Source organism: Acomys minous (genome assembly GCF_964271855.1).
Source record: "Acomys minous genome assembly, chromosome: 6".
NCBI lineage: Eukaryota > Metazoa > Chordata > Mammalia > Rodentia > Muridae > Acomys > Acomys minous.
The window spans coordinates 88,939,851-88,963,333 of NC_140487.1; the positions used below are offsets into that span (position 1 = coordinate 88,939,851).

Genomic DNA, 23,483 nt, shown 5'->3' on the forward strand with positions numbered 1-23,483 from the left:
GGAGTAAGGGGAAAATGGGAGGGAGGGAAGAATGGGAGGCTACAAGGGATGGGATAACCATTGAGATGTAATATGAATAAATTAATTTTAAAAAGGAAAAAAAAAAAAGAAGAAACCCAACACACACAAATGAAGGAAAGGGGAGGGGAGAGAGAGGGAAGAGGGGGGGGGGGAAGGGAGCAGAGCGAGAGCATAGCATTTACTTATTTTTCCAGGAACTCCGGGCCAAAGGAAAGTCGCTGACCTCAAAACCCGCCACACCAGTGGACACCACGGAGAGCAAAGAGACAAGCCAGAGCTCCAAAGGGGCCTTGTGGTTCCTTACCTTTGGCCTGTCAAAAGGAGATGCAGCAGCCAGGCTCCATCAGAGGGAGGAGAACAGAGTCTCCCCCCTCCCCTGCCCCCCCCCAGCCCCCACAGAGTTTGAAGTTTGCTTGGGCGGCAGAAATGGAGAGAGTGGGCCAGGCTGGGGCGGGACGGGGTGCTGGGAAGATAACTAGGACAATCTAAAGGGCCTCAGAGTTGAGCACTTTGGTGACTTGGCAGCGCCTCGGGAGACGGCTGAAAATCAGCCAGAGCCTGGCACCGGAAGCTGCTTGTGGGGTGGGGGCGAAGATGAGTTCCAGGGAGGAAATGCCACAGCTACAAGAGGCTAAAGCCAGTCCTTGGGAGCCGGAAACCTGGGGTTCAGATCGGAAACTCTTGTTTCTGGGGAATGGTTGACCCCTGTCATTTGGCTGATGTAGACAGGAGGGAACCCAGTCTCTTTTAAGTTCATTTTTACAGTTCGCTGTCTGGATTCAGGATCTGGATAACAGTACTGGCTGGTTTTGTGTGTCAACTCGACACAGGCTAGAGTCATCAGGGAGGAAGGAGCCTCAGCTGAGAAAATGCCTCTATGAGATCCAGCTGTAAGGTATTTTCTTTCTCTTTTCTTTCCTTCCTTCCTTTTCTTTTGTTTGTTTGGTTTGGTTTTTTGAGACAGGTTTTCTCTGGGTAACAGAGCCCTAGCTGTCCTAGACTCGCTTTGTAGACCAGGCTGGCCTTGAACTCATAGCGATCCTTCTGCCTTTGCCTCTCTCAGTGCTGGGATTACAGTGCGCCACCATGCCCAGCTGTGAGTAATTTTCTTAATTACTGATTGATGGGGGAGGGCCCAGCCCCTTGTGGTAGTGCTATCCCTGAGCTGGTGGTCCTGGGTTCTATAAGAAAGCAGGCTGTCACCTTTGACCATGTCCCCTGGAGGGGGAGACCTGGTGGCACTCAGAGGAAGGACGCAGGTTACCAAGAAGAGACTTGATACCCTATGAACATATACAGGGGGAGGTAATCCCCCTCAGGAACAGTCATAGGGGAGGGGAATAAGGGGAAAATGGGAGGGAGGGAAGAATGGGAGGATACAAGGGATGGGATAACCATTGAGATGTATCAAGAATAAATTAATAAAGGAGAAAAAAAAGAAAAAAGAAAGAAAGCAGGCTGAAGCCTGGAGTGGTGGCTCATGCCTTAATCCCAGCACTCGGGAGGCAGAGGCAGGCGGATCACTGAGTTTGAGGCCAGCCTGGTCTACAAAGCAAGTCCAGGACAGCTAAGGCTACATAGAGAGACCCTGTCTCAAAAAACAAAAAACAAACAAACAAAAAAGAAAAAAAAAAAAAGGAAAGAGAAAGAAAAAAAGCAGGCTGAGCAAGCGGTGGGGAGCAAGCCAGTAAGCAGCACCCTTCTAAGGCTTCTTTATCAGCTCCTGCCTCCAGGATCCTGCTGGGTCTGAGTTCCTGTCCTGACGTCCATCAAAAATGAACAGCAATATGGAAGTGTAAGCCAAATAAATAATTTCCTCCCAAACTTGCTTTTTGGTCATGGTGTTTTCTTTTTCTTTCCTTTTTTCTTTTTCTTTTCTTCCATTTTCTTTTTCTTTTTTTCTTTTTTGGTTTTTCGAGACAGGGTTTCTCTATGTAACCTTGGCTACTCACTGTGTAGACCAGGCTGCCCTGGAACTCTCAGCAATCTGCCTGCCTCTGCCTCCTGGGTACTGGGATTAAAGGCCTGAGCCACCACACCTGGATTTTTTGGTAAGGATTATTTATTTATTATTATGTATACAGTGCTCTTCCCGTATGTATACCTACAGGCTACAGGCCAGAAGAGGGCATCAGATCACATTCTAGATGTTTGTTGAGCCACGATGTGGTTGATGGGTAAACTCAGGACCTCTGTTTGTTTATTTTTGGTTTTGAGTTTTTTTGTTTTTTTGTTTGTTTGTTTTTTTGCTTTTTGAGACAGGGTTTCTCTACATTATCTTGGCTGTCCTGGACTCCCTTTGTAGACCAGGCTAGCCTTGAACTCACAACGATCCGCCTGCCTCTGCCTCCTGAGTGCTGGGAGTAAAGGCATGCACCACCACGCCCAGCTGAACTCAGGACCTCTGGAAGAGTAGTCAGTGCTCTTAACCTCTGAGCTATCTCTCCAGCCCCGATCATGCTGATTTCAATGCAGCAGTAGAAATCCTAACTCAGATAATAACCTTCCTCGGCAGCTCATTGGACCCTGTGGATCGTGCAGTCCTTCCAAGACCCTGACCTGGGAACTTCACCCTTGTCCCTCCTGTGTAATTAATGGCTAGAGTGAAGAGCCCTGGCTGGGTCCTTGGAGCACAAGGAATATTTGAGTCACACACGGTGCATTTTAGTGTTAATTTAGAAACATGAAATTGATTTATGTGTGCATCAATGTCCTGTGGGAAATTAAGGATTAAACAGTTGGCTTTGGACTTATCAACTTTGACATTATTTTCTTTTCTTCAATCAACATGTAACAATGAGCATCCATGTTCCAATTCTTGAGAAAATTAAATAATGCTTTTTGCCCTCGAGGAGCACTCAAATTATTATTATTATTTTTTTTTTTTTGGTTTTTCGAGACAGGGTCTCTCTGTAGCCTTGGCTGTCCTGGACTCACTTTGTCGACCAGGCTGGCCTCGAACTCACAGTGATCCGCCCGCCTCTGCCTCCCGAGTGCTGGGATTAAAGGCATGCGCCACCACGCCCGGCTATCAAATTATTAAAATACTCAATCTGAGCACATCAGCGCTCTCTCTCTCTCTCTCTCTCTCTCTCTCTCTCTCTCTCTCTCTCTCTCTCACACACACACACACACACACACACATACACAGACACACATACACATGCATGTACAAGTACACACACATAATTAGATTTCATGAGCACTTATTAAATATCAATCCTGGCTTAAGTTCTAGGCTGGGTACTGGACAGAAAAATGGAATAATTCTTTGCCCTCATGCTTGAGCTCAGTCTTGGGTCAGGGACAGGACAGGACAAAGTAAGCCACAATTCTCTTTCAAAGTTCAGGGCGGGTGTTGGCAATTACTGCTGCCCAGGTCCAGGACGGGGCCAAGTGCAAGGTCAGAGATGTAAGCTGAAAGTTTAGGAGGAATTGGAAAGGCTTTTGGAGGCAGCAGCTTGTAAATAAGGAGGGGATGGTTGGGTTTCCTTGTGGAATTCTGGCTCGTGTTTTGGCTTCCTAACAGACCTTAGTTGAGAGGTTTTTATTTATTTAATTCATCTTTTATTTTGCTATTGCTGTCCAGGTTACTTTGTCATCCACCTACCAAATCAACCCTTGCCTTATTTTTTTGGAAGTGGACTCAGCCAAGGTATATAACACTTACAACAGAGAGTTGCTTTTTATTAGTTAGAAAGAAAGAAAAAAGAAAGAGAAAACCCACCTCATTTCTATGGTATTGTAAAGAAAGAATTTTCATTTTTAAGATTTTGCTTTAGCACAGTTCCTGAGGCCCCATCTACTACTACTAAAAAAACAAACAAACAAAAAAACCAAAACAAAACAACAAAACAAACCCCACCACCACCAAAACCCTCAGTATGTAGAAACAGATGTTTAAAGCACAACTCATCAAATGAGATTCCACCTGTACTAGGAAGCAGAAAGTTGGTCTTAGAGGAACACTGTAAGCTGGCAGCCCTCAGGGTTGCCTTCCATTTCCTCAGGGATGTGTCCCTAGGGGTGAAATCTTGCTAACAGGAGTATGTTCCTGGTTTTGTTGTCTAGCGAGATGGATTATCAGCACTACTGAAACATAGCTTCCCTAGTATCCTTAAAAGGGATGTGGCTATGAGAAAAACTTACTCAAACAGGTGCCTTAGCAATCAACAGTATTATTTTAGACAGAAAATTCATGGCCACCTTGTCAACAGTATTATTTTAGACAGAAAATTCATGGCCACCTTGTATTAGGTACAGAAATAGACACTCTGATGAGTTCTGTTTCAGGTGATTTACTGCACATTTTACAGGAATCCCGTAAAGGGATTTCTCTTTTATAGATGAGGAAATTGAGACTGAACAATAACCAGCTTGCCCAGAGTTGTAACCAGATCGGCATCCTGAGCCAGTGTGTTCTTTCCACTCTATCACGTCCTTTCCAGTAATGGAAAAACGTACTGGTTGAGTAGCATACACGGGCAAGTGAAGTTTCTAGCACACAAATCCAGGTCTAACGCCATGGGCCTGTGCTCATTTTCTTTATTTCTGACTCCTGCTTCCATGTCCACGTAGCCCCAGACAATACAAAGTACAGAACAGACTGAGTTTTAAGTTGTAATTAGCAAGACTATGCCGGCATTAGTAACCCTACTGTTAGAAAAACATACACACCGATCGAAACACATGAGCATTTTGAATGAGTATCGAAGACACGTTACATTCGTCACCTTTGAAATCATATCCTTTCATTTATTAATCCAACAAATATATGTCAATTCCTTCCGCCTGTGAACGAAAGTTGCCACTATGGAGTTTACATTCTTGTTGGAAATGGAAGTTAAAAAGAGAGATAACAACCTGTACGATAGGTTGCATGCTGGCAAGTGCTGAATAGAAAAGCCTATTGGGAGAAAGGATGGTGAGGATTTCTGCAATTTAAAAATAGAACGGCAAGAGAAAGCTGTATCTGAAGGAGGTGGGAGAAGGAGCCCAGCAGACGTATGGGATGCACAGTCCAGTGGACAAGACGTCAAGAGCAGAGGCTTGGAGGCCACTGTGGCTGGAAAATAATTTAGCTGGGAGAACGGCTAGTAAGATAAGGTCATAAGGTCAGAGTGGTAATGAGAGTGTTCCAATCTCGGCGAGCCTTGTGAATCTTAATAAGGGCTTTGACTTTTGTCATCATCACCATAGTTACCGGGACATCGCCCCTCATGCTCCCTGACACAAGACCACAAGGCCAATTGGTCAGCAGAGGGCACAGGGATAAACCACTCCAGAGACACGTTCAGGGGACAGCATCTGCTTGATCGCACATGAGCCAGCACTTATGTGCTGAAAGCCCATCAGCTAGCACATTGGATTGGATGGCGAGCAGTCACACCACCAGGGTCTCTGCGTGGAAGCAGCACAGGAGAGGAGACCACAGAGAGTGCGAAGTCCACAGCCCAGCTACCAGCTACTCATGGTACTGTGCCGTGATGTGCCAGGCTTCTTACTTGGAGGCACACAGTATGCTAAGTAGGCTGGTCGCCAGGTCATGCCTGCATTTTTTTTTCCCCCTACAGACTTTCCCCTTAAGTGAAAAGGAAATCATTGAAAGACACTGAGAAGGATGAGAGGCCTGCCCTGCCCTGTGTTGTCATAGGGTCACTCTAGCGACTGTGTTAAGGATGTTGAAAACAGCCTGGGGAGAAGTGCAGGTGCCATTAGGAGGTTACTTCAGGTAGTAAGCTGCGTGAAGCGCCCACAGGAGGCTGCAGGGAGACTGGGTTCACACCAAGAATTGCCCTACACTGCCCCGCCTTTATCACCTGGCTGTATCTCTTCCTCAAAAAGGTCACTGTTCCTCCCAGTATCACTAACTTAATCTATTGCTGTCTTATAAAATTACCTCTCTCCTTCCACCGCCTTTGGACACAGGATGATGACAGCTTTGCTGCTGTTAAACCCATTTCCTTATTCTTACGGCTTATAAGTTTTCCTTTATAATAAGCCCCGTCGAGTTATCACCTTTCAAATGTGCCATCTGTTTCCTATTGAGACCCTGACTAATAAAATCGAGTTTTCAGCTTAAGATGCAATGTTTTAAGTACACCTATTAAGTCGACCTTGCTAATTTAGTCAATCCACATATAAAATTTGATACTACTGCATTTTAAAATCTGATTTATCAGTTGCTGATAAAAGTACATTAAAGTTTCCTGTTGTTATTGGTAACATCTACTGTATTTTAGGAATCAGGATCCTCAATAGGAAAGAAAGGAACCAGAGAAGCAATACAGAAGACAGAGAGGGGGCCTTATGAAAACGCTTAAAGACGATCCCTGACTTATAAAGGTTTGATTTAATGATTTTTTTTTACGACAATGACTCAAAACTGATTGTATTAATCAAGATCTTGATTAATATTTTGACCTTTTCCAGGCTGATGATAGGAGCTACGCTACCCTGACTTATTGGGTGGCAGCTGTGAACTGCCGCTTTCGTCAGCTCCTTAGTGCACTGTGTTGCTAGGCTACAGGGTTTGGTAGACTGGATTAAGTATGTATTGCCAACTTCCAATTGTTTTAACAGCCTGCAACCTCAATGTAAGTTGGACATATGTGGTACTCAGTTTGAAGGCGATCACATGCATATTTGTGTGTATCTTAGCTCTACCATCCAAAAAAAAGAATAAGCACATTAGCAACCTTCACAGCCAGACACTCAGACTATGGTCTTGAACTAACATTTGCTGTCCAAAGGGCTCCTGGGCCATCCTGCCTGTCTATTTAGCAGGGAAGTGAGCAAAGAATTCTAGAGTTAAAAGGACACAGACACATGAAAAGTAGCATGGTCCTCACTTTCCCAGACCTGATGAGCTGAGCTCTAGTGAGGTTTATAATCACAAGCACCCCAAACCATTGAGACCCATTGATTGACAATGGTGAAACACTGCTCATGGTCCGTGAGAGGAAATGCTTGCGTTGCTTTGGGAGATCAAGGATTTCTAGTGCCTTTTCCTACACATACTGTACCATTGGGTGACCAAATAATAAATGCAAATAAGTGTCGCTTTACTGAAGCATTGCAACAAGTGAAAAAGTAATATGGAAGTTAAACTATGAGGCTAGGGAGATGGCTCAGTGTTGGGAGTACTGGCTGCTCTTCCAGAGGACCCGAGTGAGAGCTAATGGCCTTCTGTAACCTCAGTCCCAGGGGCTTCTATCACCTCCACATGGACATACACACAGGCAAAACACCAACGTACCTAAGATAAAAATAAATTATATATTTTAGATGATGGTGGTGGTGGTGGTGATGATGTGTCCACTCTGAGGTCAGAGAACAACGTCTGGGAGTCAGTTTTTAGTGTGGTTGGTGTTAATTCCAATTTGTCTACAAATTTTAATTGCTGAATCAGGGAGCCTCAACTGGGGAAGTGTTCTGATCGTTGCTGGGTGAATGAGACCCACCCTGAACATTTGCCCCCGTTGCTGTTGGTTACTTCGACGACGCCAGAGGGACCTCCAGCAGATCTTGTGGTACGTTTTGGCCTCTTGGCATCAGGCTGGAATTGCTGAGGCACCCACTTTGTGGACAAAGTAACTACCTGTCATTGTCTGCCTGCGACCCATGAGGACAGCCACTGTGGGACCACTTCAATGGCTGTGGCATGGTCTCAGCAACTAACTCCAGCGCTCTCAGCTCTCAGCTCTCAGCTCTCAGCGGGAATTCTGCTGTTTTTTTTTTTTTTTTTTTCTATAGCAGCCAGAACAGGACAGCAAGTGTTTTGTTCTGAATAACCAGAGTTGCTTGGAAGAGTTGGTTTGAAGCTGAATATCAGGCCAATTTTCTAACGCATAAATTTTGAAACATTATCTGAGTGGCGATGCCAAGGAGGCAATTAAATAAATGGGTCAGGAGTTGAAGGGGAGGTCTGGCTGGAGTCATAAAAATGAGACGTGGCGAAAGCCTGGGATGCTCAAGCTCCTTGTCCATTAGTGTGTTTTTATGTAGTGTATACATTTCCTCCCCAAAAGAGAGGGTGTCCAGAGGAAGGTGTGCAGAGAAAAGGACCACAGGTCGAGAGGCAGGCGACAATCTGCGGCTAAATGAGTCATGTGACCTTATGCAAGTAACTGCCCTGTTGTGGGTTTGCCCTAAGCTTGAGTCAACATTTTCAAAATTAACCCCTGACCTGGAACACCCAAAGCTTGGAGAAGCAGCGTTAAAGAGTTGGGTCAGAGGGAAACCAGGGACCAGGGTAAAACTATTCTACAGAGATTGTCCACAGGGCACAGTTAGAATTCGAAGGGAACACAAGTGACCTTAGACATCCCAACTCAGGTCTGTGACCTTTGAGAAACCAGAGCAGAGGGAGAACATATTACTTATATTTAAGCACTATGAATTGTGATGGCTCAACTTTCAACAGATTCAAATGTGTGAGCGGTGAAAGTCTGCCTTCTGTTTGAGTTCGCTTCTCACACACCCACTGCTGGTGATTACATGGTCCGACCGCTGTGTTAGCTCATTTTAATGGTCGTAACTTCACAGTTCCCAATTAATGAAGATCAAGTGGCAGGGCATGGTGGCACACGCCTTTAATCCCAGCACGTGGAGGCAGAGGCAGGTGGATTGCTGTGAGTTTGGGGCTAGCCTGGTCTACAAAGCAAGTCCAGGACAGCCAAGGCTACACAGGGAAACCCTGTCTCGAAAAACAAACAAACAAACAAACAAAACCAAAAAGATCAAGTTGTCTCCAAATTTTAGACACTGCAAACTCAGAATAATCTTTTATATATGTCATTTGTAACACATGTAAGTTATATGTATAGGTGGAAATTCACTTTAAAATATGTGTATTCGTAATTTTAATAGGTTTCACCAAACTACCATTGTAGGAGTGTATACTATGTGCTAACCTCAGCACCATAAGGAAATGGACGTCTTTCCACATCTTCGCTACCCTGGCAGCATAGTCAACGTTTTCCTTATTGGTTTAATTAAAAAACAAAACAAAACAAAACAAAACAAAACAAAACCCCTCCCATCACAGCATGGTTCTAATTATTTTTTCTCAGTTTAGAAACACTTTTTTATGTGTCTTTTACCTGCATGTGTATGTTCTTTGGATCCTCTGGAACTTGTGAATGCTGAGATTAAACCCTGGTCCTTTGGAAGAACAGGCAGTGCTCTTAACTGCTAAGCTCGCTCTCCAGCACCCAGGAATATTTTTAAATGTATTTGAAATATATATTATTCTTGTGAACTATCTCCTGCTTGAAGACTTTGTTGTTGTTGTTGTTTTGTTTTGTTTTGTTTTGTTTGTTTTTTAGGACAGGGTTTCTCTGTGTAGCCTTGGCTGTCCTGGAACTCGTTCTGTAGATCAGGCTGGCCTTGAATTCACAGAGATTCACCTGCTTCTGCTTCCTGAGTGCTGAGATTAAAGCTGTGCACCACCACACCTGGCACTTGAAGAGAAGAAGCAAGTTTCAAAGCATTTTTAAAATGTGATAGAAAAAATATTTCTATTATTATTCAAATTTAATTCGAAAAATATTTCAAAGAAAGCTTGGAAGAAATTTAAGGACAATGGTTACTTATATAAAATCTTAATTCAATGACAATGCCCCTGGGGACCTGCTTAGCAAGGCCACCATGAGAAGCCATAGAAATGGGTCTTCCAACTGGATAAATCTTTCTGAAGTGCTACACAGCCTCAGATATTTCATTATAATAACACAAAATTGACCAATATTATGTTCATAGCCAGTGAGTGATTAAACATTTTAAAAGACGGTTTCTCAAAGGTTTTTCTTTATCTCTTAATTTTTTAAAACCATGTATCAATTCCCTTTGCTTAACTGTCCTAACATTAAATCATATTAAAATAACAAAAGCACATACACACAAACACACACACAAATGTATCTGTAAGCATATGTCCACTCTACACACTGAAATGCTTCAGATTAAAAATATCCGTTTGATGTCTCATCACCGACTGACCAGTCTGAGATTGTGTGTAAACAGTTACTGCAGGAAACACTTTAGGAAAGACACACACCCATGCTTGTTGAATAGTTCACTTTCCCAGCTGAAGCTCTCTGAAGGAGAATAAAGAAGATTCCTTGCCAACATTGTTAAGTTAAATGTCATTTTATGCCTTTCCTTTTCTTTTTTAAAGAAATAACTTTCATTTATAGTGTCTCCCTACAAATATTTGTACATCTAGGCGATTTGATGAAACATCCACAAGATGGTGCCATGGTTAACATGTTAGCATGGGAATTTGAGACTTAAAGGAGGAACATTGGCACATCATTATATGGAAGACCGCAGTGGTACTTTCATGACTCTGCCGTATCACTACCCATTTGTGCGAGTGGTTTTCAGATGATTGCATCTCATACGAATGGCTTTTGGTCTTTGGCCCTATTAAGCAATGCTAAAGTTGCTTTAGCATTTACAGTTCAGCAAATTTCTTCATTGGGCCTATGAAAGCAATGGAACAATATTTAAGTTGCTACGAGAGACAGGAATTGGACCTTTCCTACTTTATAAATTAATGGGTATATTTTTAAATGATCTCTTGCTCAACCTTTAATGTCAGGATTAAACATATATGCAACTGAATTTCTCTAACTAGTATAGGTTAAACCTAGATACGGGCAAGGCCTTTGCTGTGGACAGAATTAAGAGTTTCCCTAAATTCACAGTTGACGCTCTAAGCCCTAAGATGAGGATTTGTAGAGTGGGGTGTTTAGAGGGGGTGACAAGAGTTAGATGAGACTGTAGGGTGAGGTTCTTGTTAGTGGGCTTGCTGCGTTGATAAGGAGACACAAAAGATCGTAACTCCTTTTCTCTCTCTCCTGGATGAGGACACAACCAGAAGACAGCCATCTGTAAACCTGAGTGCTGGTACCCTGGTCTCAGATGCTTATGGCTATAGTTATGGAAAAATGCATGTCTGCTTTTTTTTTTTTTTTTTTTGGTCACACTATCTATAGTATTTTTGTTATGGAAGCTCAAACAGCCCCCCCCCATCTTTGTCTCTCTGTCTCTCCCTCCTCCCCATCCCTCCTCCCCTTCTTCTCCTCTCGCTCTTTCTCTATATACTGGGGAAAACCAAAGGCTCATGACTACCACAAAAGAACTTACCCATTGAGTCACACATCCCACTGACAAGACAATCTTAGCAAAGAACAATACTAAAATTCCAGAAAGCTTTTTTTTTCCCCCAGAAGACCTGTGTAGCAGTTTGCTTTCTGTTGATATAATAGAACACTGGCTTGAAACAACCTGGGGAGGAAAGGGAAGGGTTTCTTTGGCTTTAACGTCTTGATCCCAGTCTCTCCTTGAGTAAAGTCAAGGCAGGAACCCAAGCAGAGACAGAGGCAGAACCATGGGGAGAAGCTGCTCACTCAGCTTTCTTTTTCTTTAAAATATTTTTTTAAGACCTAATTTTATGTGTGTGAGTGTTTTGCCTGCATGTATTTATATGTACCATGTGCACATCTCATTCCTGCAGAAGTCAGAAGAGGGTGTCAGATACCTTGGAACAGGAGTTGTGGGTGACTGTAAGCCACCATGTAGGTGCTGGGAATCAAAGCTGTGTCCTCTGCAAGAGCAGTAGTGCTCTTAAATTCTGAGGCACTTTTCCAGCCCCTCAGTTTGCTTTCTTACATAGCCCAGGACCACCCAGGCACAGCGGTCAAGGCCTTTACGCATTAATTTTTAATCAAGAGAATGCCCCACAAGCCAATCTGATGGAGATCGTTCTTCAGTTGATTGTTCTTCCCAGGTGACCTCAGTTTGTGTCAAATTGAAAAACACTGACCAGCACAACCAGTAGTACAGAAAAGATAAAAACTTGGTATAGTTAATTGTGTTAAACTGTTATAGTTAATGATATATAATTATTAACCATATTGAAACTGTTGCCAATGTAGGTCAACGTTGCTGTAGTAAGGACAGTGATGTTAGTGAAACATCTAATGTAATTATTTATTAAATGTATTTGTATTTTATGCATTTGAGTGTTATTCCCACAAGTATATCTGTAGCATGTATATTCAGTGCTCACAGAGGCCAGAAGAGGGTATCAGGTCTCCTGGAATAGGAGTTACAAAAGGTTATTAGCAATTATGTAGGTACTGGGAACTGGACCATGGTCCTCTGGAGGACCAGTCTGCTCTCTTAACCATTGAGCTATCTATTCAGCCTGAAATACCACTTTCAAGGTATTGGAAGTAAACCTTGTATTATAATTGAGTTGTATGGGTACAATACCTCATATTAGAGTAGAAATATATATATATAATGTGTATGAATAACAATCTTAAATTTGAATTCTATACCAATGTATCAAAATTAAACTTATTTTGCATCGATATACAAAATCCTATACCAGTGAATTAAAAAATAACATTATTTGTGAGTAACAATTAAGGCTTTAAGTTGAGGAGTAGATTCAATAATTTACTTTTTGTTCTATCATCCCTATATATTTCTATATCCAGCCATTCTTTCTTTTCAACTCCTATCTCCAAGCCTATGAAAGAAACAGAAAGGAAAAGAGAGACATCCCTGAGTCTGACCTCCTTTTCTCTTTATAAGACCAATAATAACTTATAACCAACTCCGATGAAGATAAGCATCCGTAGCCTAACAGAGCAAACAAAAACCTACCCAACCCCACTTAGGGGAAATGGGGTGTCGTTTTCTTAAGGTTTCTTTCCGATGATTTGGGGCTAATAATACCTTTGTAGGTGCCCAAATAAAATTGGGGAAAATTTTTAAATAAGATAGGAATAATATTTGTGGTCCAGTTTCTAAATGTTGAGAAATTCCAGGCTTAATAGGAGTCCTGGGTGGGACAGTCTGAAATGCTGGACCAATTGGAATCAGAAGTTGTCCTGGAAAGCTGTCCTGTTCTGATGAGTAACAGCAACTGAAGTGCCTGGGGCTGGAACATGATGGATGCAGGATGTTAGCATCCAGCATGCTGAGAGGAATGACTCTTGTCAGGTCTGATCCAGCATCAGTGTCCAGTTCTTTTGTTCTGAAAACATATAATTTCTCACAAGCATTACACAGTCCTAAAATTATAAACATATGAGGTGTGCAGGATGTACAGAACAATCAAGGCTGGTTCTTTGCTCTTTGTATGAGCAGAAGTAAGACATCTGCAAATCTTCATTCATGCCATATGAAGAATGGCATCTAATAATAAGCCACGGGGATCCGTGACCAACAAGAAGCCTTGTCTATGCATAGACATTCATGTCTCAGCCAGTCTCAGAGCTATTCCCACGCAGTGGGATTAGCAATATAAGTTACCTGCTTGTTCTGTGGTTTGAATACTTTACATCCTGATTGAAGCCCCCTCCCTCAACACCTCCTGATCCCACCCTCCTTCCCTCATTCACTCTCCCTCTCTCCCCTAGTCCTTAGAAAGGGGAGCCCTCCTCCCCTAACATCTGACCTCAGCCTATCAAGTGTCAGAGGGGATGTGATCAACATTGCGAGGCCTGAGCCCATGTTAGAAGTAGTCCCTAATCCCCATATTGTGGGACCCACAAGGAGACTTTGCTGCCTATATACTACATCTGAGCAGAACGTCTAGGTCCGCATCATACATGGGCCTTGGTTGCTGCATCATTCTCTGTATTGTAATATGGTCATCCTGTACTAAGTGACTAATATCCGCTTATGAGTGAGTATATACCATGTGAGTCTTTCTGGGCCTGGGTTACCTCACTTGGGATGATTGTTCCCATCTCTGGTTCCATCCATTTGCCTGCAAATTTCAAGGTTTCCTTATTTTTGATAGCTGAATAGTATTCAATTGTGTAAATAAACCATAGTTTCATTATCCATTCTTTGGTTGAAGGACATGTAGGTTGTTTCCAGATTATGACTTATTATGAACAAGGCTGCTATAAACATAGTTGAGCAAATGTCCTTGTTGTATGGTGGAGCATCTTTTAGGGTATATGTCCAGGAGTGGTATAGCTTGGTCTTGAGGTAAATTTCATTACCAATTTCCTGAGATAGCACCAGATTGATTTTCAAAGTGGTTGTAACAAGTTTGCACTCCCATGAGCAATGAAGGAATGCTCCCCTTTCTCTGCATCCCAGCCAGCATGTGCTGCCACTTGAACTTTTGATCTTAGCCATTATGATGCTCGTAAGATGGAATCTCAGAGGTGTCTTGATTTGCATTTCCCTGATTCGAGCATTTCTTTAAGTGTTTCTCAGCCATTTGATATTCCTCTGTTGAGAATTCTCTGTTTAGCTCTCTACCCCATTTTTTAAATTGGGTTATTTGGTTTGGTGGTGTTTAATTTCTTGAGTTCTTTATGTATTTTGAATATTAGTCTTTGTGGGGTCAGTGAAGATCTTCTCCCAGTCTGTAGGCTGTTGTTTTGTTCTGTTGACTGTTTCCTTTGCCTTACAGAAGCTTTTCAGTTAAATGAGGCCCCATTTATTAATTGTTGATCTTAGAGCCTGAGTTGTTGGTGTTGTGTTTGAGAAGTTGTCTCCTGTGCCAATGAGTTCAAGGCTCTTCCCCACTTTTTCTTCTAACAGATTTAGGGTGTCTGGTTATAAGATGAGGCCTTTAATCCACTTGCACCTTAGTTTTGTGCATGGTGATAAATATGGATCTACTTGCATTTTTCTACTTGTAGCCATCCAGCTAGACCAGCACCATTTGTTGAAGATGCTATCTTTTTTCCTTTGTATGGATTTGACTTCTTTGTCAAAAAATCAAATTCCCATAGGTGTGCAGATTTATTTCTGGGTTTTCTATTCTATTCCATTGATCAACCAGCCTGTTACTATGCCAGTACCATGCTGTTTTTATTACTGTTGCTCTATAGTACAGCTTGAGATGCAGGGTGGGGATTCCCCCAGAAGATCTTTTATTGTACAGGATTGTTTTAGCTATTCTGGGTTTTTTGTTTTTCCATATGAAGTTGAGAATAGATTTCTCAAGGTCTGTAAAGAATTGTGTGGCTATTTTGATGGGAATTGCATTGCATCTGTAAATTGCCTTTGGTAAGAAAGACATTTTTACTATGTTGATTCTCCCGATCCACAAACATGGGAGATTTTTCCATCTTCTGATATCTTCTTCAATTTCTTTATTTAGAGACTTGAAGTTTTTTTTCATATAAGTCCTTCATTTGCTTGGTTAGAGTTACACCAAGATACTTTATATTATTTGTGGCTATTGTGAAGGGTGGAGTTTCTCTAATTTCTTTCTCAGCCTGTTTGTCATTTGTATACAGCAGGGCTACTGATTTTTTTTAGTTGATTTTGTATCCAGCCACTTTGCTGAAGGTGTTTATGAGCTGCAGGAGTTCCTTGGTAGAATGTTTAGGGTCACTTATGTATACTATCATGTCATCCAAGAATAGTGATAGTTTGACTTCTTCCTTTCCTATATGTATCCCCTTAGTCTCCTTTAGTTGTCTTATTGCTCTAGCTAGGACTTCAAGTACTATTGAAGAGATGTGGAGAGAGTGCACAGCCTTGTCTTGTCCCTGATTTCAGTGAAATTGATTTAAGTTTCTCTCTGTTTAGTTTGATGTTGGCTATAGGCTTGCTGCATATTATCTTTATTATGTTGAGGTATGTGCCTTGTATCCCTGCTCTCTCTAAGACTTTATTTTTTCTTTTTTATTAATTCACTCATATTACATCTCAATTGTTATCCCATCCCTTGTATCCTCCCATTCCTCCCTGCCTTCTGCTTTCACCTTGAAGGTCTGGTAGAATTCTGGATTGAACCCATCAGGCCCTGGGCTTTTTTTGGTTGGGAGAGTTTGGATGACTGCCTCAATTTCTTTATGAGATATAGGATTATTTAATTTGTTTACCTGATCTTGATTCAATTTTGGTAGTTGGTATCTAACAAGACAACTGTCCATTTCATTTAGGTTTTCAAATTTTGTGGCTTTTGACATACAACCTAATGATTCTTTGGATTTTCTCAATGTCTGTTGTTATGTTTCCCTCTTCATTTCTGATTTTGTTGATTTCATTACTCTCCCTTTGGCTTTTAGTTAGCTTGGCTAAGGGTTTGTATAGCTTGTTGATTTTCCCAAAGAACCAGCTCTTGGTTTTGTTGACTTTTTGAACTGTTCTCTTTGTTTCTAATTTATTGATTTCAGCCCTGAGTTTGATGATTTATTTCCAGCCATCTACTCTTCTTTGGTGAGTGTTCTTCTTTTTTTTCTAGAGCTTTTAGGTGTGTTGTTAAGTTGCTAGGATGGGATCTCCAATTTCTTTGTAAAGGCACTTAATGCTATGAACTTTCCTTCAGCTCTCATTGTGTCCCATAAGTTAAAACACTGAGGATTTTATAGATAATGCTAATTAGTATCCTTTTAAAAACTTGGAAGTCTGAAATAAATCTCAATTTTAAAAGAATCATATAGTTTCATATACCCTTTATTGAAATTCATTAGATATAAATGTTTTCCAATTTTTAATTATCTTTCCTGTTCCATTCCCCTACACATTCTCTCTCTCTCTCTCTCTCTCTCTCTCTCTCTCTCTCTCTCTCTCTCTCTCTCTCATGTGTGTGGTGAGTGAGGTTTTGTAATATACATACATACATTGGAACAAATGTATAGAAGATGTTCTGAGCCATTTGAAGAATGATATTTGCAGGCAGAATATCCTTGAATGGCTCTGCATTTATTCTCCCAATACACTCACAACCACCAAATTTAGGTCAGTACTAATTCATTTGGATTATCAGTTATTACCTTTTGTCTCAGTAATGTTTTATGATGCTTGATATAATTTGGACATGGTATGTGTTTGTTCTCAAGCGAGTCTTGTACTGGAAGTTTGTTCCCCAGTGTTGCTGTGTTCAGGGACAGAACTGTTTAGAGGTAGAACCTACTGGAAGGTGATTAGGTCTTTGTAAATCCCTAGAGAGGGATTTATTCAATTCCCACCAAGACCCAGTTGGTTCTACTGGGTAAGTAGGCCAGGGCAATATTGTTGGCCTAGAATAGCTGAGTTTCTGCCCAGCTGTAGTACCTAAAGCTTTTAATAAACACAGAGGTCTCCATTATCATTATTTAGACCTCGGGCAGGCCTAGAGAAACCATATATTGACAAGAACACCCGAGGCTTATTTAACTCACAGTTTTAGGGACTGTAATTCCAGATAGTGTCAACTCCGGAAAAGGTCCTATGACATATAGCAAAGCAGTGCAAGAAGAAACCACACCTGAAACAGGGAGGAGAGAGTGACGGCCACAACTCCCCCTGAGGGCACGCCTTCAAGCCACCCAACCCTATTAGAGGTTCTACAGCCACCTCTGCTGACTTCCAGGAATGACATAGAAGCCCCGGAACCCACAGCAGCTGTGATTACCTCACAAGATCTTCACAAGATCAGCCCAGAAGCACTGTCTTGGAAGAGAGGACTCATGGGTGTAGGCTTCACCTCTTCCAAACCTACTTTATTTGGGGTTCTTTAAATGCTTATACCTCCCTTCCAACCCACCTACCCTAGATAGGAGAGAAAGGAGGTTTATGGAAACAGGGGAAGTAGACCTTGTTGAATTTAGTTCCTGAGAGTGATTGCCCTGGTGTAGTTGGCAGGATTTCAGCAGACCAGCAATTCTACCAATGTTGCTGCTGGAACCTGGAACAGCAGCCAGAACCTGGAGCCTCAGTTAGAGCCCAAAGCCTCAAAGCCTTTACTGGAGCGTTTTTCTCTTGGAGCGTCTCAAAGTGGAGCGATGAACAGCCAAATGATATCAAGACCCCAAAAGCGCCAGCCTCCTGTTGTGGGCTCATCTATATATCTCCTCTCAGAGTCTGTACTAGGATGTGTATCAGCTGGCGACAATCAACCCCCGACCCATGAAGTGGTTTGACTTCTAAGTGGGTAAACATCACCTGCTCTCTCACAAGTCTGTTCTCCATCCCATGATTCGGACGAAAACAAAAACATGTTTACATTCAATACCTATCCCACACTTGGAATCAAAAGAAAAACATGTCTATATCTACTAGACATGGGTTCCCACACCTTCCAGATGAGCTGCTGGCAATTAGTGATCGATGGGGGCATGGCGGAGGGAGACATTTTCTTCAGTGGTGTGGTCACTGGTAAGGTGCCTCTGCACCTATAAATAACCCTAATTAAAGTCACTGGGTCTCTCTCTCTCCTCTCATACACACACATACATACATGTGTGATGTTAAAATAGAAATAGAGGAGCTCATGAGGATGGGAAAGGAACAATAGAGTTCATAGTGGGTGGGGTGGTGAATACGGTCAAGATGTGTTGTGCACATGTATGAAACTGTCTAATAAATTCAGTTAAAATGCATTAATTAAAATCTGGTATTTTTTTTTAAAGGTTCCACATCCATCCGAATATTGCTACTGTAGCCACCAAGCCCCTTACAAATGGACTGTAAGAGGGCATCCCACTTTCAGAAGGGCAAGAGTCTGGGAGCAGCTTGTGGTTCTGGCCTGGGGTGTCTTAGGGCGTTCTGTTGAGATACGGTTACCTGCGGATTGACTAGGTCGTCAGTGTCCTCTAAGTGCTCACACGCATTGCCAGCTGGTTAGAGCTGGTTTCTGGTCTCTCTTCACACAAGCCAGTAGCTGAGGTTGCCTGAAAATTGTCACAGAGTCTTGGGGTTGTTTCCCTTGAAGCAAAAGTCCAAAGCAAATCCAAAAGAGAAGCTGCCACCATACCTTTTATTCCCTAGCCTGGAAAGTCACGCAAATGTTACTTCTAGTATGTTCTACTGGTTACATTGACTAACCTTACTTATAGAAGGAGACTACAAAAAAAAAAAAAAAGCATGATCATTAGGACTTCTGAGGTACCAGCAACATTGAGGATAACTTTACCTTATTTTCTCTCATCAACTGTAAGTACTAACTGACATTAGTTATTGATTTATTCTTGCTATGTGTGTTGTATATTGTATAAGTTGTATATCATAAGTCTGTCTCCTTGTTTATCTGTATGTAAGAACCTGCTTCCTTGTTCAGCTGTACGCAATAACCCCGCCTTTCTGTTCCACTCTATATAATAAATATGCTGTGCTTTCCAAAGTGCTGTAGTTTATCAGAGAACCTAATCCCTTGGATCCTAGATGTTCTGTTTGCCTGCCATTTCTTCACCCCTCACTACCCCAGTCAGGTCCACACATGGAGCTTTGCAAGGAAAGGCAGCTGGGCTTCTTTTTCAAGACTTATTTTTGTTGTTGTTGTTACTACTACTACTACTACTACTACTACTACTACTACTACTACTACTACTACTATTATTATTATTATTATTATTATTATTATTATTATTATTTGATTTTTTGAGATAGGGCTTCTCTGTGTAACAGTCCTGGCTATCCTGGACTCACTTTTGTAGACCAGGCTGGTCTTGAACTCACAACAACCTGCCTGTGCCTCCTGAGTGCTGGGATTAAAGGCGTGTGCCACCACACCTGGCTTATTTTTGTTATTTTAAATGTGAATGTGTGAGTGTGTCTGTCTCTCTGTCTCTGTCTGTCTCTGTCTGTCTGTGTCTGTCTGTGTCTGTCTGTCTGTCTGTCTGTCTGTCACTCTCTCTGTCTCTCTCTCTCTCTCTCTCTCTCTCGTGTGTGTGTGTGTGTGTGTGTGTGTGTGTGTGTGTGTGTGTGTGTGCGCGTGCATGCACGCATATGAATGCAGGTGCCTGTGGAAGCCAGAGGTATGGGATCCCTCTTAGGCTGGAGTTACAGATGCTTGTGCAATGCTTGTGTGGGTACCGGGAGTTGAACTCAGGGTCTCTCGAAGAGCAAGGCATGCTTTTAACCACTGAACGGTCTCTCCAGACCTTGTGTTCTCCTTAAAACCCAGGCAATATTCTCTTGTTTCTCTTGTCATGCATGCTACTGTCCTTACAACCTCCACTTTGTGTCCACGTCACGTGTGTCCTCCTCATTCGTTTGTATGGCTTTGCACTTTCCTTTGCATGTGACCCATAATTTATTCAGCTAATCTATTGGTTTGTAGTCATTTTCCTTATTCTGAGATTACAACTGAGCTGCCACTCTCCATATGTTTTTCTCCCTTTTCTTTCTACCCTTCATCTGTTCCCTTAACATACGCATTGGTTTGCTTCTTGTCTCACAGGGCTGTGAGACTCTGTTCCAATTTTGCTCAACCTCATTTTATTTCTGTTTTTCAAACTGAAGACTTTCCATTAAGCATTTCCATATACATAACGGAATGCAATTGGCCCTCCAAAGCTATGGTTTTTTGGTTCTGTGGACTCAACCAACTGAAGACTGAAAATATTTCTTAAATGTCACCTACGCTACATTTTTCTTGGCAGCGTTTTATGTTTAATCTCTAAACAATGGTATAATGATCATTTACAAAGTATTTACATTGCATTAGATGCTGCAAGTAGCCTGGAGGTGATTTAGAATGTACAAGAATATGAGCAGAGGATATCTACTAACACTTTGCCATGTTATACAAGAGACTTGGCTGTGAATTTAATCACCATGGGCGTCCTAGAACCAATTTCTTATGGATACCAAGGGACAAGTAGATATGGGCCATAAATTATTGCTTAATTGTGGTCCCAGGAGAAGAGCAGGGACAAGGAAATTATTTTTAAATTAATGGTCAAGTTTTCCACACATTTGACTAAAAATATTAGTGTCTACATCAAAAAAGTTCAGCGACTCAAAACACTCCACTGAGGATGTGTGAGCTCACAGGCACCCAGAGTCATAGGCATGTGCAATTCAGGCTTGGAGGTTTTTTGGTAACACGATTTACTAAAATATTTTAAAACATGTTTCCAGATGGCTGTGTATGTGCTACTAATTACAGCCAAAGTTGCTTTCTGAAGCGTGTCTTGTCTGTACATTTTGTGTGTAAGATATAGCTCTTCATTGCTGAATGACAGGTATTTTAGGTCCCCCTCCCCACAACCCTCGCGCTGGGAGTCAAGCTCAAGGCTTCCCACATGCTAAGCAAGCACTCCACCACTGAGCCCTAATCCAGCCCAGAGTCCATTTACGTTAATAAGTGACTTGGATGGAAGACATCAACCCGAACTAATCTTTGGATTAGATGCCATTTTTTTTTTCCTGGCAGCGAAATCTTGCTGAAGAGAGGTTAGAGGAAAGCATGGAGAGTTAACTGTCTGCTTGGAGGAACACACACGTTTCGATTTGTTTCTAAACTCTTCTGTATGAGTTTAGATTGTGGTCTAAAGCCAGAGACTCTTCTTTAACGGAGTGGAATGCTCTTTCATCTTTGCTTGACAGCTGGCCAGTTCTTGCTGGCACTCATCTCTTTCTTTCAGTGTCTCGCTACAAACACCAAGCAACTGCCAATACACATTACACAATGGCATTTTTTAACCCCTTCGTGTTGGTCTCCACATTCTAGCGGCACAAAAATTTTCTTCCAAGACTTTAGAGGAAACAGTTTTCCGAAATATTTTTCCACGTGTGATGACACCCAGCTTTCTCTCATGGAGTTGTACCCTTCCATATATTGCGAGACAGGGTCTACAAAGACAGTCCAGGACAGCCAAGGTTACACAGAGAAACCCTGTCTTGAAAAAAAATATATTTTTTAAATTTATGTCCAAAAATCAATTCCACCAGTTATTAGCTATGGTATATGATGTAGAAAAATATTTTATTTTATGATGAGTTTGATGTGAGTTTGCAAGGTTTTGTTATCTCAAAGATTTAATGTTCATTCAGATTTAAAATATTTAGCAGTAAAGTATAATATACTCTATTGTGGTGAAAATACTCCTCAAGAGCTGGGTGGTGGTGGCACATGCCTTTAATCTCAGCATTCAGGAGGCAGAGGCAGACAGATCTCTGTGAGTTCTAGGACAGCCAAGACTACACAAAACCAAAAAAAGAAAAAAGAAAAAAAGAAAGAAAGAAAGAAAGAAAGAAAGAAAGAAAGAAAGAAAGAAAACATTCCTTGCACCAGTAAGTGGTCCTGTACTCACGCACATAGCTACAGCACTATATCTGATGGGTTTAAAAAACAGAGAGAGCACATTAAGGTGGAAGGGAAAAGTGGGGGCTTAGAGGGAGAATTGAAGGGGAGGTAACTGGGCCTGGATTGGATCAAAACAAATCATGTATGTGTGATAGCATCAGTTTAAAAAAATGATTAAAAAATACTCCTTAAAGCCAGGTGCCACACGCCTGTAATCTCAGCATTCTGGGAGGCAAAGGCAGGCAGATCTCTGTGAATTCCAGGTCAGCCTGATCTACAAATCAAGACTGTGAGTCCAGGACAGCCAAGACTACACAGAGAGACACTGTCTTAAAAACAAACAAACAAACAAACCAAACTAACAAAAATACCCGAACAACAAAACTTTTTGAATGTAGAAATCCACTGGGATTGATACACTTAAGAACTAGGACTGAACCGCGCATGACAAGAAAAGAAAAGGCTAAAAATGAAGACAATCCCTTCATGTCTATAAAATTTTTTTGAAATAAATAGAATGTTGGCTTGGAGTAGGGGCGGTGGAGGGGGGGCAGCAATTAGGCCATAAGGGCCTTCTTCACATTTAAAGGCCAGCTGTGTAAGAAAAAAGTAAGGACAAGTTTGTGTGATGATGTAAGATAGGATAGGAATAGTTTAAAAGCTTGAATGAGCAACTTTCAGAAAACATAATTTCTGAAATGAAATTCATATGCATTCCCCGTCGCTGGGAGTTCCGAGTCCCATGAGCTGTCTCTAGGACCATCCATCGTTAAGGGTTCAAGTGTCTATGGAGGACTGCCGTAGTCAGTCATCTGAGCCCTCAGGTTTTTTTTGTTTTTGTTTTGTTTGGGTTTGGTTTGGTTTGGTTTTTCAAGACAGGGTTTCTCTGTGTAGCCTTGCCTTTCCTGGACTCACTTTGTAGACTAGGCTGGACTCAAACTCACATCGATCCACCTGTCTCTGCCTCCTGAGTGCTGGGATTAAAGGCGTGCGCCACCACGCCCGGCCTCAAATGTATTCTGCTAGCAGATAACTTTCTGAAGTCTAATCTTGGGCTCTGGAAAGGAGCAGAACGGGCAAGCTCACAGACCTTGAAGCAATTTGGGTTCAGGCCCCTCTACCACTTAATAGCTCTGTGACCTTGGCAAACTGTAAAGTCCCATGTGGAGGCTTAACATCGAGAGAAGTGTGTTTCCTCACTTGTCAAAAGAGGCCAGTAGTGCTTACCTATGAAATTATTATAAGAATTTGACTACCTAATAAAGTTCTTAGAATGGTGGCTGGCATATGATAAACACTATACAAGCATTCTTTAAAAATTAATGAGGATATTGGCTGGAGAGATGGCTCAGCAGTTAAGAGCCCTGGCTGCTCTTCCAGAGGACCTGAGTTTGATTCCTACCACCCACATGGTGGCTCACACCATCTGTAACTGCAGTCTGGGGGATCT

The 23,483-nt window shown here is 41.9% G+C and overlaps 1 long non-coding RNA gene across 1 annotated transcript; it reads left to right on the plus strand.

Moving 5' to 3' along the window:
* The first annotated feature begins 281 nt into the window (after nt 1-281).
* Nucleotides 282-18,324, plus strand: LOC311600420. Its single transcript, XR_014780242.1, has 3 exons — nt 282-916; nt 6,264-6,366; nt 17,647-18,324. It is a non-coding gene; the product is annotated as an uncharacterized lncRNA (long non-coding RNA).
* Nucleotides 18,325-23,483: the final 5,159 nt, after the last annotated feature.